The 24,438-nt window shown below is 46.9% G+C and overlaps 1 protein-coding gene across 1 annotated transcript in view; it reads right to left on the bottom strand.

The window, feature by feature from the left end:
* Window positions 1-24,438, bottom strand: part of Galnt18 (polypeptide N-acetylgalactosaminyltransferase 18) — a 301,481-nt gene that overhangs the window by 106,395 nt on the left and 170,648 nt on the right. The window lies entirely within an intron of this gene.

Raw genomic sequence — 24,438 nt, forward strand, 5'->3', positions numbered from 1 at the left:
GAGACTAGTGGGGGCTAAATCTCAAAGGTTTAGAGAACAAAAGAAAAGAGAATATTTTCTCCTTAGGAAAACTAGAGAGAAACTTTGAAATTCAGGAAGCCATTCTGAGGGCTACATTTTATCTCATCTGTAAGCTGGAGAAGTGTCCTTTCGATGCCTACAAGCTATCAGAGGGAAGAGAGAAAAGTTAACATCTCCTGAGAACAGGCAAAGTCAAGATGAATCAAGTGGTGATGGATAAGTGTTACATTAGGAGGGAAATAATATGGCTTTAACCTGATGGGCACATATTTCTTTCATCCTTGTCTGGCTCCCTGAGTGTCTGTCTTCCTCAAGTTTGCAGCCTTATAGATACCCGACTCCTAATCTCACATTTAGCATCTTCACCATGGTTCCTGAAGAAGAGAGCAGCACCTACATTCTCACTGGACCTAGCATCTCATCTGGGAAGACTCCTACTAAAGAGATTTGAGCATTCCATCCAGACTTCGGTATATAAACATTTCTATATCATCTGCCTTTATCGTGACCTTCTTATTATGAATAACTATGTACCATATACTATCACTTTAATAAGAACTATGTCAAAGCAATGAAGAGGTCACTCTCTATTAGGGTTTGAATATAAAATGCTCCCCAGAGGCTTGGACATTTAAACACTTGGTCCCCAGCTGGTGGTACTGTTTAGGAGAGACTGTGGAGCCTTCAGGACTGTGGTCTAGCTACCAGTGGTGAGTCACTGGGGATAGGCCTTAAGGATGATAGCAACTTCTGGTTCTGGTCTGCCAAGTACTCTGCCTCTTGATCCACTGACATGTGAGAAAGCTCTCAGTCTTGGGCTTCCACTGCCCAGGATCTAGCTACAGGCCATGCCTTAGCCACGGTGATGGACTGTATCCCAGAAACCACTAGACAAAATGATTTTGTTGCTTCTGTCAAGTATCTTGTCTCAGTGACCAGAAAAGTAGCTAACATATTGCCTTTTAAGAATATGGATACTGCTGTCTAGGGAGATAGCTCAATCAGTAAGCACTTGGCCTTGGAAGCATGGGATCCATGTTGAGAGACCCAGCATCCATGTATGAAGTCATGTGTGACAGTGCACATCTCTAATTCCAGAACTCAGAAGGAAGTTTGCTGGCCAGCTAGCCTAGTTGAACTGGTAAGCTTTAGGCTCCAGGAGAGACACTGTGTGAAAAAAATAGTGACTGAGAAGACACTAGCATCACCCTCTGGCCTCCACAGACATATAAATACACATACACACCTGTACATATATACATGATGTGTGCACTAACACACACACACACACACAAACACATTTTTCTCAGTAGCTATTATGTGCCAAATTTGTAGGCTGTGGCCTGTATGATAAGCCCTCTCACTAAATAGGAAGATGATCATCATGAGGACTGCAGTTCTGAAGAGGCTCAAATCTATCACAATGATGCCTCAGCCATTTGCCTTCGCTTACTACCACACTGCAGGGAAACATCCGACCATTCTGTCTCCTTAGGGCTAACTATATGAAATACACTAAGACCTGGAGAATACTATAAAGCACTGATTGTTCCAGCCATGTTTCCACCCTTAAAGTCACTTACAGTAATGCTCTGCTACCTGCATGCAATTTCAACTGCACTAAAAGGGAGGGAGGAGCTTCCAGGTACCATGCCACTGAAGTATAATAAAGGCAAAATGGAACACCAGAGGGCCATAGGGTTAAAATGTCATAAAAGTTAGGGCAGGATATCAAAATAATATGGCCAAAGCCATTTTCTAAAATCATAACCATCAAAATAAATGTGATAATCTCAACACACTGGGGATTTCTGAGATGAAAACCAGCAGAACAGAAAGGGCATGGGCTTCTCAAAGTCAAATACAGCCCAGGGTCATCTCCTAAGCCAGCAGGGGTCCCACGGCTACCTTTCTGGGACAGGCCATTCCAAGGCCTCAAATGCCTAAGTATGGTTCCTTCTTGCTTTTGGGGAGATTGACTCCAGGAGAAGTAATGTCTCAGGGAGTAGGGTGTCCCTGCTGTTTGGAGGTAAGAGTCCTGGGGATGTTGGGCCAGAGTACTTACCTAGGATAGTCTCAAAGTACACACAGTTGGGCAACAAATCTAATCACAGTCAGGTGGGAACCTGCTCAACGCCAAACTGCTGATCCTACATGGATGTAAACAAATTGGCTCCCAAGCCTTTGCCCTGGGAATAAATTAGGATTCTTGACACGATTGGAAAGGTAAGGTGTTCTGAGTGAGGTTACACAAGGGGAGAAGTGGAAGAGGCTGTACTGGGGCTGACTGGGAGGCAGGAGTGGAATTGCAGACAGGCATCCAGTGATGGTCACTCCTACTAGTAATCATGTAGCTTTCTGATAGACAATGCCAAGGGCTGAGGCTGAAGAACCACAGCACTGCCCACTCAATTTAATCAAATGATCCCTGGGGGAAACAGACCAGGCAACTGTTGCAATGAAAAGGAAATTAAGGAAGCCACCTTTCTCCAGGAGACTTGCTCTTGCCAAGATAGAACCCATATCCCTTTGGCACACATGCCTCTGCTTGGCCGAATCAGAAAGAAACAGGAAAGGCCATGGAGTCTGGGCTGCATTTATTATTATTATTTAGAAATGGCACTGCAGAATTTCTCAGAGTCAGCTGTATGATGTGGCCAGCCTGGGTCACAAGATGACTTATGGGATGACAGAGAAGGTATTCCCATGACCACTGTCACTGAAGACAGTCAGGAAACATGGCTGGGTCAAGGAAAAACGTAACTCTACTCGGCCCCTGAATTTAACAAACCCAAGATCAGGTCCTAGTAGAAGGAAAGCATCCAAAGAGAAGATTACAAAACTAAAGAAAAAGCTACCAAATCCCTCAGGAATGTATGACCAACACAAGGGGAGGACTACAAACCGGAGAAGAAAAAAAGAATCATGAATGAATTCCCGACTGTCAGATGCAGGAGTGGAGCCCAAGCTCAGCCTTTACACCCTGAGTTCCCTGTGGGATGCGAGAGACACAGCCCTCTTTCCCTGGGGGTTCTACTCTGGGCTGGCCAGAAAATATTCAAGAAAGAGACTACAGATGTAAGCATCCAGGCAGGAGTGCAAATATTCTAAAGAGAAATTTGTACCCCTCATTCTGACTATTAGATTATTGAAAAAAAATGGACCCCTCCCCCCCAAATGATCATTCCCCCCCGGGGAATCTCATGCTGGGCAAAGGAAATGACTGAGTCCCTGGTACCAGCCAGAGGGGGAGTTCATCTCCAGAAAGAGATTTCTTAGAGTGCCACAACTTGTCAGAACATCTTGCAGGAGAGACTGGAGCCTTGAAGACACAAGCATGACAAGGCTTACATACCCTCACTGTCTATTTAAACTTCAGCCTCATGCCAGGGTCTGAAGATGGACTTGATGGGTAACTGCACCTCTTTATTTGTTGCCTTTCCCAGTGTGGCCACATTTAATGCATCTCTTTTTTTTTCTGCTTTTCCCAATTACTCGCTTAATTGGCTTATAATGACAAGTTCAGCTTTTTGGGACTTGCCAGGCCTGTCTCTGACCCTACAGAGACCTATATATTAAAATACCTACCATTTTTTTAAAAAATCTATTTGCTTCAATGAGCACAGCTTAGAGAACCCAGATTATTTGGAGAAGATGCTGGAAGGAGTTGCTTCTGACAAAGGAGGCATGTCTAACACAGAATTAGACTATTCTGTCTGAGAGTACTATCTTTTTGGAGTTCCTAATTGTGATTCTTATTGTCCCACTTAAATGCCCCCGCATAAATGAATAGAGGCCATCACCTCTTGTTCTCAGTCTCTAAGTCACTTTGCATTGTTAACCTTATATCCCATTGCACTGTAGTTAAGGAATACACAGTAGGTTAGGTATCCTGCACCCATTCCGTACTCTTCTTCATCCTCTCTGGGTTCCAGGAGGATGGTCCTTTAAAAAGGCATCACTGAGCTCCCATATGGGGGTTACTCATTCCCCCAAGCACTCAGAAGGTGGGATCCTGGCAGGAATTTCTTCCTTCTGACTCCTGTTCCCTCCTGTCTTCACCCATTTGGGTATTGGAAAGAATCCCTGAAGTTCGAACACTTGAGTTTCGTCCTGCCCCTTACAGCGATCTATGCCTTACTCACATGCCTATGAAATATCTCTTTACTAAACTATGCAAAAACCAAACCAAATGACTCTCAATTTAAGAGAGCCACCTGCTTCCTGTCAGGGCCCTACTTTCTGATCTCAGAGAAACAGGGAAGGTAGAGGAGGTGAGCTCAGAGGCAGAGGTGAAACCAGGAAAGGCCCAGCTTGCATTTGCACATTCATTATATTCAAATGATTACGACACCAATGAAATAAAGAGCTCATCAGTGGCATTTTTACACATCTTAAGTGAGCAATCACAGGCATTGTATAATTAATTTCCACTTACCACCCTCTGCTGCTAAGACTTTTTCTAGATGTCTGGCCCCTGCAGTTTTCAGTGGCAGGGATGGAAGCACCCTCTCTTTGCTGCAGATTCTAGGCATGCCAAGAGGTGCCTCCATTAAACCCTCACTATTGCCTAATTATCTGGCTCTGAGCTGGTACCCTGTTTCCGGTCTTACTGTCTTTCCAGAAATGCAGCAGTAGCTGATGCTGCAAGATAATGAATCTGTGACCCTTATGTTACCCAGGCTGTGGCCCAACCGTGGGATGACAGTTCTTCAGGCACACACACATACACGCACACACACACACACACACACACACACACACACACACACGTGCCTGACAGTTCTTCATGCACATTTGCACATGTGCACACACACATGTATCTATGCATGATTGTATAGAGGATTAGTTTCATAGCATGTGCCCTGAATCTGTGCAGCAGCTTCCTGTCAGGATGCATGGGGAATAGTCCAGCCCTGGCTTTCTCTGACTTGTAGTGACACAGACTTCTTCCTCACATGAACTTCATGGGATTCAAAAGCTTGTCTTGCCTTCCTTCATTTATCGTGAGTCCCCTACGACACTCCCCCTTTTTAATTCCTTTCCACCTCCTTTGTTTTCCTGATCTAGTCATCCCCACTTTCTGACAGCTGCTCATAGGGACCGCTCTGTTCCTACCACAATGGAGATACCCAAAGCAGACAGAGGTCTGAAAAGGAGCCCCACTCAGTTTGTATCTTCACATAAAAGACATGCTCCTTGCTTCTTTTCTGCCCCCACGGACTCTGGCCCCGCTTTAGGCTCAAACAAGGAACTCCAATCCATTCGAATTGAGACGCTGACACAAAGGACAATGCAGTCACAGCTTGTTCAGAACAGTTCCAGTTTCAGTAGCAAGAAACCCAAAGTCCCATGGGAACTGGGGTAGTGGGTCACTTGGCCAAGACACATCTTCATATACTACTTGGGCTGCTCTTGGGCAGGTTCCCTCAAAGCACAGCCAAGGTTGGGAACTTTGGGTTGACTGAGGACCTGGATAATTCCCAAAAAGGAGAGAGGTAAAGAGGGAAGCAGAGCAAGTTGGGAAGAGGCTGGGTAAGAATTGGAGCTTGGTTCGAAGCCAGCCTCCTCTGACCCCACGGGCAGCTCTGGGGTGTGGCTGACACCACAGCTCCCTCATGGAGGTAAGGTGAGGAAGACTTTTGGACAACTGTTCTATCATGCTTTGGCTTTGGACTACAGCCAGGGTAGGGGCAAAGTTTCCCAGAAGCAATATGCACGTGTGACAGCTATGTAACCCAAATACAATATCAAGGGGATGGGAACAGCTCTGGGCTTCTAGCCTCCAGCATACACAGCATCTCAGTAACATGTGCTGGTCAGTGAGGATGATCTGGGGAGCCATCAGGTATACCCCTAGGCATTGAGGGCCCCAGCCTGGTATGGGGAGCGTATCCAGGAGGTACCCTCTGACAGGTGTTCCTGCTAAGTTCCAGCTTCCTCCCTACCTCCCCCAAATGCAGCCAGTCCTTACAGAGCTGTGTGCACCTTAGCTACCTAGCTTGCATCTCTGCAACTGACTGGATGCCACCAGCCTAGTCCCTGTCTGAGTTTCCAGCATTTTCTACAGACTTAATCTTATCCTTGTTCTTGAATTCTGGCAACTGGCATTGTGCTTCCTAGCTGCAGGGCTTTGGAGCTTTGATCCCTAATACCAGCCTGTCTAATCAACTCCAAGCTTCATCTTCCTGCAGGTTCTCTGTCTCTCCGATGGATCCACTGGGCAGACGTACAGATTCACAGAGTTCAGGTCTCCGAGCTCTGAAGGCAGGAGACACTCCACCTAGGTATCTTGGACTTTCCTAACCTCAGCAACAGCTTTAGCCAGCTGCAGAGGTTCTAGCATGCCTTGTGGCTGGCCTAACTGAATTCATACAGAGTCAATATTACAGGCCTTTTAGAAATGTAGGTTTGAAAAACATCCCAAAACCAGGGCCTGGTGGCACAGGCCTGAAATCTCAGCTACTCAGGAGGCTAAAGTAGAAGGGTCAAAACTACAAGGCTGGTCTGGACTATACAGTGAGTTCAAAGCTAGCCCGGACAACTTACCTTCAGAAAAAGAGGGCAGAGGAAGGAAGGGAAGAAGGAAGGAGGGGGAGAAGAAAGAAAGAGAGGGAGGGAAGGAAGAAGGGAGGGAAGGAGGGAGGAAGGAAGAGAGAAAGGGCTGGGGATATATATGCTCAGGGGCAGAGAAATTTCTCAGCATGTGTGAATGTCTAGAGGCTCAATCCCTGATATCTCTCTGTGTATCTGTCTGCCTGTGGGTGTCTCTGTGTGTATTTCTGTGTATGTCTTTGTCTCTGTCTGTCTGTCTGTCTCTATTTGTGTTTCTCTATCTCTTTATCTCTGTCAGTTTCTCTCTGTCTTTGTCTCTCTGTCTCTCTCTCTTTCACACACACACACACACACACACACACACACACACACACACCACACACCACACTCCTGCAATAGGCACCATGGTACTTGTACCAGGTGCTATAACAGACAGCCATATCTGTGAAGCCCCCTGCCTTCTGTATCTCCACTGTCACATCTTATTGCCAGGACCATTGTTCATAGGCTTTATTTAAAACCACAAAAGTCTGCTCTTCCTTGGCAACTGGGGGCTGAAGGGAAGAGATTAACTGTGCACATGTGGTGTAGGCATGTGTTCATGTGTGGTATGTACACATGTGGAGATGTGTAAGCCAGGCCAGAGCTGATATGGTGAGCTTTCTTAACTGCTCTCCACCTTACACTTTGAGACAGAGTCTCTCACTGAGCCTAGAGCTCACTGATTGGGCCTGCCCCAGCAAGCTGCATAGATCCTTCTTTTCCTACCTGCTGGGTTTACAAACACTGTGGTGAGCTCACTTTACATGGGGGCTGGAGATCCAAACTCAGGTCCTTATGTTTGCTCAGCTGACACTTTACCAAAAGATCTGTCTTAAAATTGATACTCTTGAGAGCCTTCAACCTCAACAAAAGGGAAGTGGCACATATCCCAGCTCCCTTGCCTCTCAGCAGGGGTAATCTGTGCATGTATTTCACACTAGAGTTTCCTGTACAATAGATCTCCACCCACAGGGAAGGTAATAGAAAGGCCCTTTCTTGCTGAACCCTTCCTTAATCTTGTTTTATCACCCTGCAAGTTTATCTCTAATTCCCCTAACAAAGCCCATGTGCTTCTGAGGGAGTGGCTCTTCCGAGGGAAAACTAGAGAAGCTGAGGCCAACCACATATGTGGCCTAGACTTCCTAAGTGGCTACCTGACATCTGTCCAGAGCCCTCTTCTCAGGATTCCTATGGGAAATTCTTTGATACACATACCCTACCTGGATCTAGTGGTTCAGTGGAGAAGCCATAGGCTGGCCCAAGTTCCTCCCAGAGAGATAATGACCTCATTAGGATTCACAGGCCATCCTATCTCTCTGAGGGGCTGTTTGGTCTCCGGGGTGTTCACATATATTCTTCTCTGCTTACCAGGCCCTTTCACCAAGTTAGACTGCAATTTCAAATTCATGTCCTTCGGTGCTTGGTATACCTTACCACCAGCCCAGAGCCACTCTCTCCCATGTCCCCGCTCCTTCTGGAAGCTTCCCCTTCATTACTTCCTGAACTCACCACTCTTTCCAGAAGCTTCCATCTCTTCTACTGGCCTCCCTACTCAGGCTCCTGTACAGGAGCAGAGGGACCAGGAAGATGGCTATGTCAGAAGTCTAGGCTGGTTTCTTGAAGTTTTGCTGTGTAAAAGTGGGGGGTGCTCTGCTGTTCTTCATAGATTGTTTATGATATACTTGCACACCCATACAACCATAGGCAGTTTCTACCCCCACTCTGAACCTGAGTCCCATCTCTGTAGACCACAGTGTCCACTAAGACCTCCCCTCAGAGGTCTGGTAGTCAGAACATATTCAGCAGAGACCAAACTTGACCCAACTTGACGCTCTCCCATAGGGTCCACTCATCTTGGTAGATGGCACTTGTGTTCCGCACATCACCAGTGAGAAGCCTGGGATGCATCTTCAAATCTTTCCAATGCTTCACCCCTGTCACTCACTCTATTAGCAGATTCATCCTTGCTCTTCCCCTTCAGTCATCAGAGTCCTACTGTAATGCTTTACCCAAGTATGTGACAGCCTTCCAAATGCTTCTGCAGCCAGGCATTACAGTGGTGAAGGTCTTCCAAATAGAGAGCTAATTAGAACTGCTCATGCCATGGGGACCTGCGTGAACCATCCACAGTATCCCCTCCTTCCTTCCTTCCTCTGTCTTAATACCTCATGGCTCTGACATCATGCCAGGCTCCCTCCCACCTCAGCGTCTCTACTGGTGCTATTCCCTCAGTCTGAAATCCTGGACCAGACGGTTTTTCTACTCCTGTAGCTAAAAGCATGCCCCACCTCAGCCACACACACACACACACACAACTTGATTATTTCCTATTAGGGCATTTAGCATGATCCATCACCATTTGTGTTTTGCCTGTTTCCTGCTCCAGGCTTCAGATTGCTCACATGTAGTGCACTGGTCTGGCATAGCACACACTTAGCAGCTTAAAGCAACGCACACTCATTGTCTCCTGGTTTCTGTAATTTGTAGTGCAGATGGTGCCTGCCAGGGTCTTTGCTCAGAGACTCTCTGAGCTGAACTTAAGGCGTTGGTAGTGCTGGTTCTCATCTGGGGCTCGGGATTGTCCACCAGCCAGATTGGCTGTTGGTCAAATTCACTTCTTTAGAATTAGAAGGCTCTTCCTGCTTCCTGTTGGCTCTTGGCTGGATGCTCCCGTCAACACCTTCAGGCTGCCTCCAGCTACCTAGCTCCTTTAGGCATGTTATGGCACAGCACAGAGTTATGTTTGCTTAAGGCCACCAGAGCATACTTCCTTCTGCCACCAATGGAGGGCCTTGATATCCATCCAACTAAAGGAGGACACCTGTTACGTCAGCAACACCCAAGGTAGTATTTGACTGAACAGCTCTCTTGGAGCCCTGGGAAGAGTCTATCCCAGTGCCGGGAATCTGACAGGACCGCATCAGAATTCTGCTGACAAGGATGGGTAAATATGTGATGAGTGGGAAACAGGAACTCCTTGCCATCTATTTGTATAGGCAGTGTCTCCAATCCCCACAAGGCAGTATCAAGATACCAGGCAACCATTCGTTTGTTTTTAATTTGAGTGGGAAATATAAGAAGGAAAGGAGGAATGTATTGAGCTCGATGTTGGGAAATATAAGGCTAAGGTTCAGCTCTGATACTATCTTACAGAGAGAAATTTAGCTACTCATTTAGTAACTTGGACACTCAGCTCTTTCATCTCTAAAATGGGCACAAAAATACCTATAACATGAAATTGAAAATATTAAGTCCTTTCTTATATCTCCACCCATGCACCCACACACCCACACACCAACACATCCATGCACTCACACAGGGATGCATCCATGTACCCGTGTACCCAGGTACTCATTCACCTATGCATCCACATGCTCATTATCCCATGGACCCATGTACCTGTGCATCCATGCCCTGTCTGATAACAACAAAGGAGGGGAATGAAATGTGGCACATTTGGGAATTCGTCAAATGTCACCTTACCAACTCCTGTTTTCATTCCTCACAGGAATACAGAGTGTGATGGTTCAGAGGGCAGTAATCAGCCACCCAAGACTGTGGGAAGTCACTTCAGAAAAATCAGGCAACAACCTTGAGTGCTCTTTTCAAAGAAAATAAAATCACTTGAGCCAATTTCTCTGCCTCATGCCTGAGCAGGCCAGCTAGAAACACTCAGCAAACAACTCTGTTTGCTTGGATTCCTTATATTAGTTCTCATTTTGAAGCCAAATGAAATTTGACAACTCAGGCAAGCTCACAGACATAACCAGTCCCCAGGACAGGGCCAGCAACTTGGGCTGAAGCCTTTCTTTGCTTTCTTTGGTACCTTCAGGCTGAAGTGGGCAGCTAATGCTGCCACCGAACAGCCTGGTGTTAGAATCTGTTCTGTCTTGCTGGCCTATCTGGTTGTATCAATGAGTATCCTTTGGTGACAAGTTAATTCCTCCCTCTGCCTGGGTGAAGAGACCTCTCTCCACCTCCTAATCTATCGCTGGATCCATTGATCAGTTCTCTAAGACCCAGGTCAACATACTCTGCCAAGGAAGGCCGGGAGCCTTGCCTTTGCTATCAACCCTGCCGAGATACTCGTTTTAATTGCCATTTGGCTCGGGGCCCATGTAAATGCTCAACCCTGATCTAATTTCTAATTCATTTCTGTCACCCATCAAATGCACCTGGGAGGAAGGGTTTAAAGATGTGGGTTTATAAAGAGCTAACTTAGGCTTCTTCCTCCAGTGAGTAGAAGCATGAGTCTAGGGATAGTCTCCCTGTGTTGTTGCTTTCTGTTGGCTCCAAGGTCCCAAGACTGGAATCTGAGTCCATAGCCTAGGGACACAGCCTATCCTGTGTTCATAAGACCCTGTTCTTTTCTAAAAGAAGGACCTCTCTGGACCACTGCCTGCCGATGCCCTCAAACTGTACATACAACAAAGGGATGCTGTGAGGGAGTGTCTAATTCTGTCGGGTGTCTGGGGTGGCTCTTTTCTGAGATGTGCAAAACAAGCAATTATAGACATGGAGAGAGGGTAAGAGAGATGCTTGAGATAAATAGCATTTCAAAAGATGCTTCTGTTTCTCTCTGTGGGAGTCCAGATGGAAGAAGCTGTGGGCTGGTAGGAGAGGGCAGCATTTGACCCACGAACGTGGTTTGTTCAGCCCACAGAACATAAACATGTGGACAAATAGGCATGTCCTGGGGACTGTGATGGGAGGAAATCAACACTGGCTGCCTCCCCTAGCTGACCATGGGCTTCTTGTCTGATTCACCACAGTCTCCATAGCCTCCAAACTCATAACAGACTCACCTCCCTCATCCATACAACCTAGCAAGTCTTGGTGGGTAACATAGGACCCTAGAGTGTAGAGATGAGATTAAGCCCTCAGGCTCCAGAGATGAATCCAGTGTTGGCTGTGCCTGTCTGGGAGTATCAGCCGCAGCTTTCCTGAGCCACTGTGTGAGCATCTATGACAAGACCATGAGACCCATTGTATCTGTCCTGTGTTTATGTGTTCCCAGGTAAGAGAATGGATGCTTGGAAGAAGCTTAGCTCTAGCTCACAACCGCCTCCTCCTCTTGGAACTTGGTTCTGTTCCTCCATTTTTTGAATGAATTCATGTGAATGCATGGAGTAGAAAGAGTGGAAAGTCCCTGTGGGCCTGAGCAGGCAGGTCAGGGAGTATCAGAAAAATTATGCTTGCCCTCTATCTTAAGACCCTTGAGAGTTAGAATGGGCCTTTGACTAAACAAAGTTGTAGGCCTGGTAACGGAAGACTTGCACTGAGATGCAGCCTAGGAGGGCACTTACTTGCCAGAGGGATCTCAGCCCCATCACTTGTGCCAGCCTCAGCCTTCCCAGCCTTTGTTCTGCCACAGGCACAACTCTAGTTCATCAAACAAGAGGGGTGCTTCTCTTCTTAGAGCTCAGAAAGTTTTTCAAGCAGAAAAGTGTGGCAGCTGGGGTGGTGACAGGAACCAACTTTTTCTTTCTTTTTTTTTTTTTTGAGCACACAGATCCTGTTGTTACTAAAGGTCACCAAGGATCACTGCATGACTTGGAGCAACCTTTCCAGAAACTTCAATATTCCAAAGGTTTGGTGTCAATAATGTTTCCATCTGGTTCTGGATGCAGTAATAAAATATTTGAGTCAGGGTAATTTATAGAGAACTGGAATGTTCTATGGGCTCTGAAGATCATGATTAAGGAGCTACAGCTCAATTACAGAGGACCTTCTTGTTGCCTAGCAAAGAGGGGTGTGGACCACTGATTCCTGAGGCTTAGACTTTAAATGACTTTGGAAGATTCCCATCTGAGCTAAAGAGAAGTGATGGAAACTTCAATAGGTGGGGCCTAGCACAAGGACTTGCAGGTATTAGAAATGCTTAGTGGGCCCCTTAATTTTATAGTCTAGCCATGACGTGAATGGTTTCTCCATACACTACCCTCCTCTTCCTTCCCTTTCTTTCCTCTTCTCCCTCTTCCTCTCACTTGAAGGAGATCTCACTGTGTAGCCCAGGCTGGCCTCTACCTCACAGAGACCCCCCACTTCCTTAACCTCTACAGGCTCACACCACCACACAAAGCTCAACTTTTTTCTCTATAAGCTGATTACCTTGGGTATTTCATGATAGTAATGGAAAGTAGATAACACAGCAACCAAACTCACCCTTAGCAGGACCCACTCTTGTGATAACCCTCAAGGATAATTCAGAATATTAGCCACATCATTAATCTACATGGGACAGCAGAGCCCTCTGACCTAATTGTTCCTTAAAGGTGTCACCTCTCAACACAGTCACACTGGGGATTAAGTTTCTTATGAGAACTTTGGGGGCCGCAGCCAAACCTCAGCAAGTAGGAAGTGTTTTACCGGTTTGGTTTGGAGCCCTTTTTTGAGTCATAGGGAAAGTAAAGAGAACCCCAAGGAGTGTCCCAAATTTCCTGTATAATGTTCAACACCAGGGTTTGTCATTTCCAGCTGCTGAGCAAGATAAGCTCCAGGCCAAGAAGGACAAAGAGTCCTTTTCTATGGAGGCTACTTGGTTCCTGGAGAGGTTCCCAGAGGCCTCTTTTAGGGACAGCTTGACTCCCAGCTGCCAGCATCAGGCCCCCTTACCTGCAGGCAGAGAGCAGCTTTCCCTATCACTCCCACACTTCTGTGCTCCAGTTCCAAGAATTTCCTCTCTGACAGATGGTCAGGCAGCTGACCAGAGTAGGAGAGCCTTTTTCTGATTCCTGCCAGCTTTGTTTATCCAAAACTGGTCACCTTGGCTAGTCTATAAACAAAGTGGTCCAGGCCATCTTGATGTAGCTGGCTCATGGGGTGCTCATTAGCTGAGAAGCAGGTGCTTCATCCTCCAGGCATTGTCAGGAAGTATGCCGGGGAGCCCCGACTCCCTAAGATAATTAACTTTGTAAGAGAAAGAGGCCAAAGAAGGCAATGAGCTACCCGTGGAGACTCCACCAGACTTGCACTATCGAGGAGTGTCTGGACTTCAGCCCAGTGATTGAGGAGAACAGAGGAGATGGTAGAAATATGCAGGCCTGAGGTAGGGAAACTGAGGCTGGGCTGGTTCATAAACAGGCAGCATACTCAGGGTTCCACATATCCCAGTATCCCTAAGGGTGTTCCCTTCAGGATACAGGAGCACAGATGGATCAGAGCCTCGGGGAACAGAGGTATAGTCTGGTTATACAGAAAATAGAATCCAGCCCTCTGGAGAACAAGTTAGCCAGGACCAGGTAAGGAGCTGGAGCCCAGTGGAGAGGATGAAGGAGGTATCAATGAGAAGTTCTACTCCACACACCAGCAAGGAACTGGATTGGCAATGAAACTGGCAGAAAGTTTAGCACACAGCTCAAGTGGAGAAGCTCGGCAGCAGTAAGTCCAGAGACCCTACCCAGCAGCAGCTACATCTGGACCAGGCCACCCATTGCTAAGAGGCTATGGCTTCTCTCTGCAGAGGCCAGGGTTGGTGGGCACCTTGATGCACGTTACAGAGGCACGTCTGTGGCAGGCTCACGGAAAATGTTAGCAAACTGGGTATAGGATCCATTTCATCTCCCACATGGCCCTGTTCTGAGTGTCAGGCGAAGGTACCCTGTGCAGAAACACAGATGACTGTTCTGAGATAAACTGTCACAGTTGAGTGCATGAGGGGTATGTGTCTGAATCTTGCTCAACTGGTTCTAGGCCTGGGATAGGGCTTTAGTCAGTAGAGGAAGACAGGTGTGTGCTACCTGGAGTAACTAGGAGCTCAAGAGTAACATCTGTCACTAAGGTAATGGCTTAGAAATACAGTCCAGATGGCAGCAGAGGACAGGCTCTGTGGATGAGTCCAGGTGTGTCTTTGTTACTTTGGTCATGTCTGCTACAACATACTTGACCAAGGCAGCCTAAGGAAGGAAGGGCTCCCTTGGCTCACTGAGGGTACAGGATATCATAACAGTAAAGTCATGATGGCAGGAGCTGAAAGCATCTGCTCACGTGGTACCTGGTAGTAGGCAGCAGGCAGTGGGGAGTGGGCAGTGGGCAGTGGGAGGCTGGCAGTGGGCAGCGGGCAGCAGACAGCAGACAGCAGACGCTGATCTAGGCTTGTGTTTTTCATATTCAGTCTGGCTTCACCACTCCATGGGACTATGTTGCCCACATTTTAGTTTGCATTTTCGCACCACATTGAACCTGATGTAGAAATTCCCTCACAGGCGTGCCCAGAGGAGATTGTAGATCCTGTCAAGCCGACATCCAAGATTAACTCTCACATGGAGTCACTCTCCAGACTTCCGATGAACAATGCAGCAGTCAGAAGCAATTTCAGGCAGCAACTGGACTCTTGCAGAACATGATGTCTCACTGACTGAACCTCAAGGTTATTGGAGGGCTACTGCCAGTGCTGGGCATGGGTAAGCCTGGTCTCCCTGGAGAAAGGATGGTGATAGGTAGCAACAAGGTGCCTTAGCCTGAAGCAGACCAGTGAGGACAGGCTGACGGCTTACATGGCTGGCTGTGTAAACACCTTTAAGCTGTCTGAATCTTAGTTGTAATTTAATTAGCTACATGGGATTCTCTAAGCTCCATAAAGCGCAAGACTATCGGACTGTTTTTTTGCCTCTGATTTTTTTTTTTAAAAAAATTGCAATTATTCCAGCTGCACGCAAAGCTGTTGGTGGTTTTATGGCCCAGAATGAGTATCTCTTATGTAGGCCAGCATCTTTGAAACATTAAACAATGATTAGGCAGGCTCTGGGCCAAAGGATGGTGGGGATTTTCCAAGAAGATGAAAGGTGACCCTGCAGCCAACAGCAAGGAGTTCAGGAACAAGGGTTCTACTTCGTCATTACTTGGTGACTGTCCTACCAGTTGTGGAAAGTGACAGTTGACTCACAATCATTTGTCATTCATCTAGATTTGAAGATGGAGGTAGGTGGTGAAAAGCAGGGACAGGGCTTAATTCACTGTTTGTGGGGCCTTGCACACCACTGATGACATGTACACACATGCTTACTACTGAATGATTGTGTGTACACAGGGCCTCACCCACACAAAAGCACTCACACAGGCATACACATTTATGCATAAGCATGCCCAGACATGCACATGAATAGCTAAGCATATATATACACAGACATGCAAACAGTTATACACACACTGTACTCAAACCATGGAAACACACACACACACACACACCAATGTTTTTCTAATTCAAAGTTCACAAGATTACCCACAGTCACATAGATGCGCAAAGTATCTGTGTCACATGCCTCTCCTTATGGAACCCAGGAAGGCTCCAGTGCAGGAGACATGCTTCTCATGTTCCTCATTTCTCCTACTTTGCTGCCTAGCTTTGCTCTCTCCAGAGGGGGTGGAATTAGAAAATGGGAACATTGGTTACTCGAGTACTTTGGAGTCAGAGCTCTATGGGGCATGGCAGGCAGCCTGCCCAATGGCCAAGAACATAGGCCCTGAGGCCATGCAGCCTGGGTTCCATTCTCACCTCTGTGTGACTTTGGAAAAGTCACTTTGCTTCTCTGTGCCTATTGGCTTGTTATATAAAGTCACACTGTTACCACTCTCATAGAGCATGATTAATTTATGGAATACACTTAAAATGGCACTGGCACAGAAAAGGGCTCCATGAGTTGGGGGTTGGGGGTGTGTGCCTCAGAAGGACCCAGTCTGAAGGTCACTTCGCTGATTCTGGATTCTAGCCATCCTGTACCTAGGAAGAGACTGAGGTCCTAGTCCATGTTGGAGCTTCAGAGCACAGGCCTACCTTTTTCACATGTGTGGCTATCACTTTAGCTCCTCCAGAAGTGCCAGGAATCTTGGCTTTCCAGAGATAACCAGATAACAGGCCATCAAATTCCCCAAGTAGCATGCTAGAAAGAGATATCAAGGCCAAGAAATTGGGTTTCCTTATCCATCCTTGGTTGTATGGCCATGGGCCCTGCACACCCTTGTTTCTTGTTAACCTGTAAAACTTAGTTTTATTGCCTATGTCTATCTTGGAGCTATTGTAGTTACTCTTTTATCTGCAAATTGGCCAAGTGATTCCCACAAGCTACACACAAAGGTCCTGGGGTGACCCATGCTGGGTGGCTCTTAACCTGCCTGCCTTGCTTCATCTCTTTCTAAATAGCATTTAGGGCTGCCATTTATGCCCAGCAAAACCACAGTGTGGTTGGGAGGGACATGGGAATGCTGAGACGCTCCCTCATCCAAACTGCTGTGTGGGATGCAAAATGAAGGACAGCTTTGTGGAAGCAAATGGGCCTACTTTTGATTATTAAATCCTGGAACTAAGATGGTAGGGGTCTCTCATTCCCACAAGACAGCTATGTTGCTGACATGTTCAAGCACTAAAACCCAGTCCAGGGTTGCCTTGCCCTGGGCAGCTATGCTCACACAGGATGAAGATAGGAGAACTGGAGCAGGAACTGAGTGAGGAGACAACTGTGGAACCAGAAGGAGCTTTGACTGGGGTGAGAAGACATGACTGCAGCCTGGTTCTGGCGTGTACACAGGGGCACTGAAGGCTACTTCTGTCCTCTATAGTCTCAGCTTCCTCCCAAGAGCCACTGTGATGGTTCATCTTCACCATCAACTTGGCTGGATTTAAAATCACTATGGAAACACTTCTAGGCTTGTCTGTGAGGGTAATGTTAGAAAGGTTTAGCTGAAGAGGGCAGACCCATCTCAAATGTGGGTGGCACCAACCTTTGGGCTGGGGCTTTGGTTGAATAAGAAGGAAAATGTAAGCTGAGAACTAACATCCATCTCTCTTTGCTCCCTGACCATAGATGCATTGTGACTAGCCTGATGCTGCTGCCGCCACAGGTCCCCACAGGATGAGCTGCCACCAAACTGTGAGTAAGTTCTCCTACCCCTCTCATAAACTGACCTCTAAAGTAGCTTATCATAGGACATGCAAATTCACTCAGGGAGTCAGCTAATGCCGATGAACTGATTTCGAGTCTGTAGATTCTTGGTGGTCTATCATTATGACACAAGGGGACAGCTCCATCCTGCTTGTCACTTAAATTCTACCCAGTTCTATGTCTTCTCCTGGCAGCAAATAGAAAAGACATCATGTGAAAATGGTCAGTATGAAGACTAGATTCACAAGCAAGGAAGATCGAAGCCTGGGAGAGAGGGACAGGACCACCAAAGCCCCCGAGTCCTGGACATGCTGAAGCCACCTCTCTCCAGTCTGCAAGCAGAAGCAGAGAGCAAGTGCTGGGGATGGATGGAGGCTGAGCAAGTGTCTGCCAAGTCCAGAGCAGACTGAAGCCTCCAGGGAAAGGAATTCTTAAAAGAGGAGTTGACATTACCATCCCTTTGATGTTCTTAGGAACAAAATAAAGATTAACTTTGAAATTTCAAGAAGCAGGAAAGAAGGGCATATGATTTTTTCTGTTTATCAAAAGAGGACCTGAATTCATAAATGAGACTAACAGAGTCCATGGAAAGAAGCCTATTTTGTAATTTGTTGGAAGTGGGGGTCAGGAAGCTGTGGGATATGCTAGCTGAACGGCTGGTGAGGGAACCCAGAAGATTTATGTTCACCAGATCTGGCTCTGAACCCAGGATTGGGATACTGTGGGGGCATGAATAAGATCACAGAGTCACATGATTTGAAACTTGCTGAAGGAACCAATGAATGAGTGAATGAAGAGAAGCAATAACTACATTGGATGAAAACATTGGGGGTTCCATTCCACTGGAAGCCCAAGGTGATGATGTCAGCGACAGTCGAAGGCACTGGCCCACTGCCACTCACTGCAAAGCCCAGGGTCTCAAAGCTGACTCCCGTCATTGCCTTGAGATAGCGGAGAGGCACAAGGCCTGGAATTGTGGGTTTGAGAGGTGTAGAGCTGAGCCTGCAGGCTGTGGCTGATCATGAGGACTCCTTGCAGGAGATGAGTTACACTGACCAAGGCATGGAGCCTTGCTGGTCCTCTGGTGCTGAGGACAGGCACTAACTTCAGGATATGCTGGAAACGGCCCCTTCCTGCTCTGCAGTCCGTCCTCCACCTGTACTCATGCTCAGTTCCTGGGTTGCAGCAAGAGGCTCTGCTCCATCCCTGTCCTGCTCTAAGGGAATCTGAGCCTGGCCCAGCAGCCTTCAGTACTGCAGCCTGAGTAAGAACAACAGTTAGACATGGGGACAGAGGTTGCCAGTGCACTGGAGTGTCACCATGCAGACACTAGATGTTCAGACAGCAGATTCACTCATCCTGTCATCAAACCCATGCGTCAAATCCTTTCAAGTACTATGTACCAGTCCTCATACAGAGGATACGGTTGGGGCAAAGATACTTCATCTTCCTGGAGCTTTCACATGAGGCAGCTCTCTCCTCTCTCTCTCTCTCTCTCTCTCTCTCTCTCTCTCTCTCTCTCTTTCTGGTGTGATATAGTGTGATATGGTGTGTGTGATGTGGTATGTGTGTGTAGTGTGATGTTGTTTGTGTGTGTGTGTGTGTGTGAGAGAGAGAGAGAGAGGGAGAGGGAGAGGGAGAGGGAGAGGGGGAGAGGGAGAGGGAGACAGAGACGGAGACAGAGAGAAAGAGAGGGGTCTGTACGTGTGTCTGGTGTGGTATGTCTATGTGGTATGGTGTGTGTGTGTGTGGTGTGATGTGTGTGCATGTGTATGTGTTTTGTGTGGTATGTATGTGTATGGTATATGGTGTGCTGTGTATGTGTGGTGTGATGTTTGTGTGTGTGTGAGGTGTGTATGTGTGTTGTAGAGTACAGATAAATTAGTGAGAGGGAACAACTAAGCTCAGGCCACCAGAGGGCAATAGATGTTTCAGAGGAAAAGAAAGCAGAGAGGGTGCAGAATGATGGGAAGCAGGACAAGGGCTGCCATTTAAACAGTACAGGCCACTGAGAGCCCCAGTAAGAAGGTGTACTTGAGAGAAGCCCCAAAGAGACAGTAAAGCAAATTATGAGTCGTGGGTAAGAATGTGTCAGGCGGAATGCTAGCACATACCAGTGTCCTGAGGTAGGCATAAATCTCCATATTGTTAATCACAAGTAAACACTGGCATTTAAGACTGCTGCGGGGAGTGACAGTATCCTAAGCAGAAGCTGGTCTCTGGAGAAGCAGAGTTGGGGGAGGAAGCAGCTGAGCTGTTCAGAAGATGAACGGAGGCTCTTCCACAGGACCGCTGGCAGAGCCTCAGGCCCTGCCCTCAGAGGGAGCTAACAGTGGAGATGTGGGTGTAGAAGCATGGTTGGCCTTTTCTCTCTTTGTTTGAGGAAGCCCAGACTGCAGCAGAGAAGGTGGGGAGAGGAGGTCCCAGCACACACGGAGACCCTGGCTCTCTGAGGAAATCATTCCCACAGCCCTGCACTGCTTAATTTAGATATTTTAAAGCCCAAATTCTTCCATCAAGTCTTATCTCTTCCAAGACTCTGAACAATCCCAGAGGTAGGAATTAAACATCTCAATTTTACAGATAAGGAGAATAGGGTTCACACAGGTTAAGAACACACTAGCAGAGAGACGCTAGAGAGAGCTCGAACTGCCAAGCTGGCAGAGTGTCCAGCTCTGTGCTTTCCCATCATGGTGAGCCACCTTTACACCGTGACTGAATACCTGTCACGTCCATCAGCTGTGTCATGGCTTTATTGCCTCTTTTACCTGTCCCTAGTTCCCTTAGCTCTCTGTCACTTCCACAAAACCTTTGCTCTCCTTGCCCCTTGCTGTTTTCAGGGGTTTTGCCAGACAGCCAGGGCAAGGAGTGTCTAAAGTTCCCCACGAGGGACCTAAGAAAACCAATGCTAAGTGACCAAAGGGGACCTGTCTCCTTTCTCTATGCTTTATACTTAATACAGGGGCTTCAACTGATAGGTCAGACTCCTGCAGTGTTGGTAGAGCAGAGGTGAGTCCACCTGATGAACTTGTGACAGTCTTGGTGACATGATGTCTGACAGGAGCAACTCCCCAGACAGGCTCCTGAGGGTAGAGCCACTGGGTCAGGCTGAAGCATCAGACCAGGGGTGCACCATTCCTTAGGGAGTCTCTCTTATCCCTTTATCAGACCCCCTCTCTGCTGGTCACCTTCCTGTCTCATTCTACACAGGGGAACTCTAGTCTTGGACCCTTGCTGGCCACAGGGTGCTAGGAATAAGCCTAAGGCTGTGATGTCCTCTACGGCCTCTGCTGCCTCTATTCCTCCTCTGCGTACGGACTGGTGAACAGTCGAGCCCTTTGTTCTCATTGGTATCTTCACCCCAGATCCATCCTCTCCTGCTTCTATGGAGTCCCTGTTCAGTGCCTCTGACTCCAGGGTCTTGGGCCCCCTCTTCAGACCCATCACTACAGAATCACTACAGAAATGGCCTGGACTCCCAGCTCCCCAAGTTCACCGAAGTGCTTTTGATATGCACTCAGGATCTTGAGAGCAGCCTACCTCTAATGGAGAATGAATAGAACAAAATACAATAACATTAAACACCACAGCACAGAACACAATGGGAAACGGCAGAAAGGTTTGTGCCATGAAAGGGTAGGCATCTTGTTTCTTAGACGTTCTGCTTCACTCGGGGGAGGTGTGTACAGGGGCGTGAGTAGGCATGTTATCCTGGGTCAGATGGAAGCTTACTTCTTGCTGTAGATGCTGCTGCTGTAAACGTTTACTTTTGAGGAACACTGCTCCGGCTCCTCGCCTTAGCTGCTGATGCTCCCTTGAAGTTGAATCTCTCACAGAGAACCCCCTCCCTGCTTTTCCCTCCGCACCTGGCTTTTCATCCACAGCCCCATCCTTGGATGACCACTGCGATTTACCAAGGCTTCCAGAGCCCAGATCTCCCAGACCCTGGGACGTCTCTGATTCTTTACCATCCACCTGCCTGTGGGTCTGAACAACCTGTAGCTCTTTCTTTCCAGAAAACTTCACTATCTGGGGAGACCACTGGCTTCTGATGCTCTCTGGTTCCTACGCTGCCACACCTGTCACTGCCTACCTTCTCCTTCCAGATCCCGACTAGCTCACCTCCAACACTCTCATAAGCCTCCGGGCTCTTACTCTCTGCTCTTCTCTTTAAAAGCCCCGTCCTCCACTTGGGACTTCTCTACTCAACATTTGAGACTCTGACCAGGTCTCTGAGCATATGCTATGGTTCACTGTGTGCTAGTCTCCTGGGAAAGGAGCAGGGCTGGGCAGGGACCACAATGACGGGTTCAGTTCACAGTTATAAGGTTGTTTTAGGTACATGGTGCGACTGTTCCCTCTACTTCACAGAGGAAGTTGCTGATATTGAGCTGAGAGGGATTTTCTCCAGTCTCTCCTCCACTGCAGGAAGAATCCTAGAACCTACAGTTTCTCAGTTCAGCCCGACAGTCCATCCCTCCACGTTGCACAGTAACCTTACTGCGTAGAGAGCGGAGGCGCATTTGGATCATTCATCCAGGCTGTCAGTTAGAGCTATAGATTGTTAAGGGTGTTTTAAAAACAGTAATTTCCAGTCCTTGCTGCTTCAAATTTAATGAGGTAGAATCTTTTAGGAGAGCTTTTGGGTTGTTTTATAATAATAATAATAATAATAATAATAGCTATTATTATAAAACATAATTATAAAATAATAGTTATTATTATTAAAGAGCTAATATTATAAAGATAATAGTTATAATAATAATTATTATTAATATTATCATTATTATTTTGAGACAGGGTATCATTATACAATCCTGACAGGCATGAAACTTGCAATGTAGATCAGGCTAGCCTTGAACTTCCAGAGACCCACCTGTCTCTGGAGTACTGGGATTATAGGCATACAACACCACATCTGGCTTGACATCATCCTTTTGACATAATTAAAAACACAGAGTGTAGAAGAGGGTTTCATGCACCCTCATCTCAGCTTCCCCAATGCTAATACCTTTTAAAAATTTATTTTTATAGCATTTCAGATGAAGTCTGGAGCCTGGTACATGCTAAGCAAGTGCACTAGTAGTGAGCTACATCCCAGAGGCCATTGGTAACTCTGTACATACTACAGCCAATACCTTACCCAGGATACGGAATGCTGCTCCCGTCCACACAGCAGGTGCAGACACTCACTTGGGAATGAGATGTGGTTTCATCAGCTGTGCATCTGGGTGTAACTACCCCTGCAGCTGAGTTACTTCACTGTACCGGACTCCCTATGGGGTTGAAAGCTCCCAAGCGTGTTTGAATGGCATACATGAAAAGTATGTCATTCATGGGTAAGCACTGTACCAGCACACTGCTCTGTCACCTCCATCTCCTAAGACAATGTCCACCATCCCTTACATCATCTTGGTTTGAAACTTCAAGTCAATAATGTCCTGCTTTCATTTGGATCATCTGTCCATGGCAGGTCCCACCATTCTTCTTCTGTAATGTCTCTCAGGCTAACGTCTCATTCTTAGTCCTGGTCTTGGATTTCTGGTCTGCCCTTCTACAGGAGCCTCCCTTCATCCAGAGGCTCTTTCCCCACCCAGAATCACAAAGCACAGACAAGACTCTCCTTTGCTCAATCCTCAACCCCTCACTCCTCTCACCAAAGCCATCTGATGGTCACCATCATTGACAGAATAAGGTCTACATCCTAAAAACTCACATAAGAAATCCTCCATATCTGACATTTTCTGTACCTAAATTTCATAGAAAACCAGTGCAGCATCCCTATGCTTTCTCCACAGATTAAAGTCAGGTGGAATCTCTTCCTTTAGTCTATGATAAATGTATCAGAGTGGGATTTGGGAGTATCTTTTATTTGGAAATACTCTCACCTCTGGAAGAGAGGTTCTGGCACCCCTTCACCCCCTCATTCGATATAAGAGGTAGGGTACACAGCTCTCTGGAGAGTCCTTTCATTTAATCTTCAATGAGGTGTAGGTGGGTACCAATAGAGATGAGAGCTGGGCCTCTCCTACCTCCCTCATATCCACCTCCTTCAGAATGACATTGCCAACTTTCTCACATTGTTGATATCTCCTTCCTTTGTGCCCATGGGGAGATGAAGCAAGTGAATCACAAGTGTTCCCTTTGGAAAGCTCCTGAATCCCCCCACAGCTCTTTCCCTGTGGCTCTAAACTCAAGACAAGAAAATGAAAAGGAAAACTCACTTATTGAGATGAAAGGCATTTCAATTATCTGATATGTTTCAGCTTTAATTGATAACAAATCAAATATTGCTCACCTCATTACAGTACCTGATTTATCAGGAATTTCCCTACATATGCCCGAGAAGCCTTGAAAGACAACGCAAGGACATGTGATCTGCTCACACTGTGGTTGACTATTTTTATCATAAGCACATGTACGGATATGGTCCTGATGAGAGCACTGGTCTCTAAGCTTTGCACACCTAATCTTTAAGTCTGGAGAGTTCTGGAGAGTGGGAATCAGAGGATGTGAAGCATGGACCAATGGATAGAGGATAGAGGTAGCTGGTGGAGGCTGGAAAAAGACACACGGAAGAGTTCAATAAGGCCCTTGCAGACAAACTTGAGCCTTTCAGGAAACAGAGAATAGACATCAGAGGGGAACCAGTGATTCACACAGATTTCTAATAGCTCCATTGCTTTTATTTGGTTCAAATTTATCAACAACCACACCATCAACACCATCCTCACTCTTGATGGCAAAACAACTACGTGTCATCATCCAAGTGGAGGTGAGGACCACCATCAGTGAAACGATGCTTCATAGAAAACAGCTATGGTCTGTGAGATGGGTAGATTCAAGACATCTCATCTCCTCATATTGCTTTAGAATGCTAGGAGAAGCAGTGGTCAGCTACTGAAGACATGGCCCCTCTGGGGTGCACATGGACTTTCCAAGC

The sequence above is a fragment of the Grammomys surdaster genome, unplaced genomic scaffold (assembly GCF_004785775.1).
Source record: "Grammomys surdaster isolate TR1022 unplaced genomic scaffold, NIH_TR_1.0 184, whole genome shotgun sequence".
Classification (NCBI taxonomy): Eukaryota; Metazoa; Chordata; class Mammalia; order Rodentia; family Muridae; genus Grammomys; species Grammomys surdaster.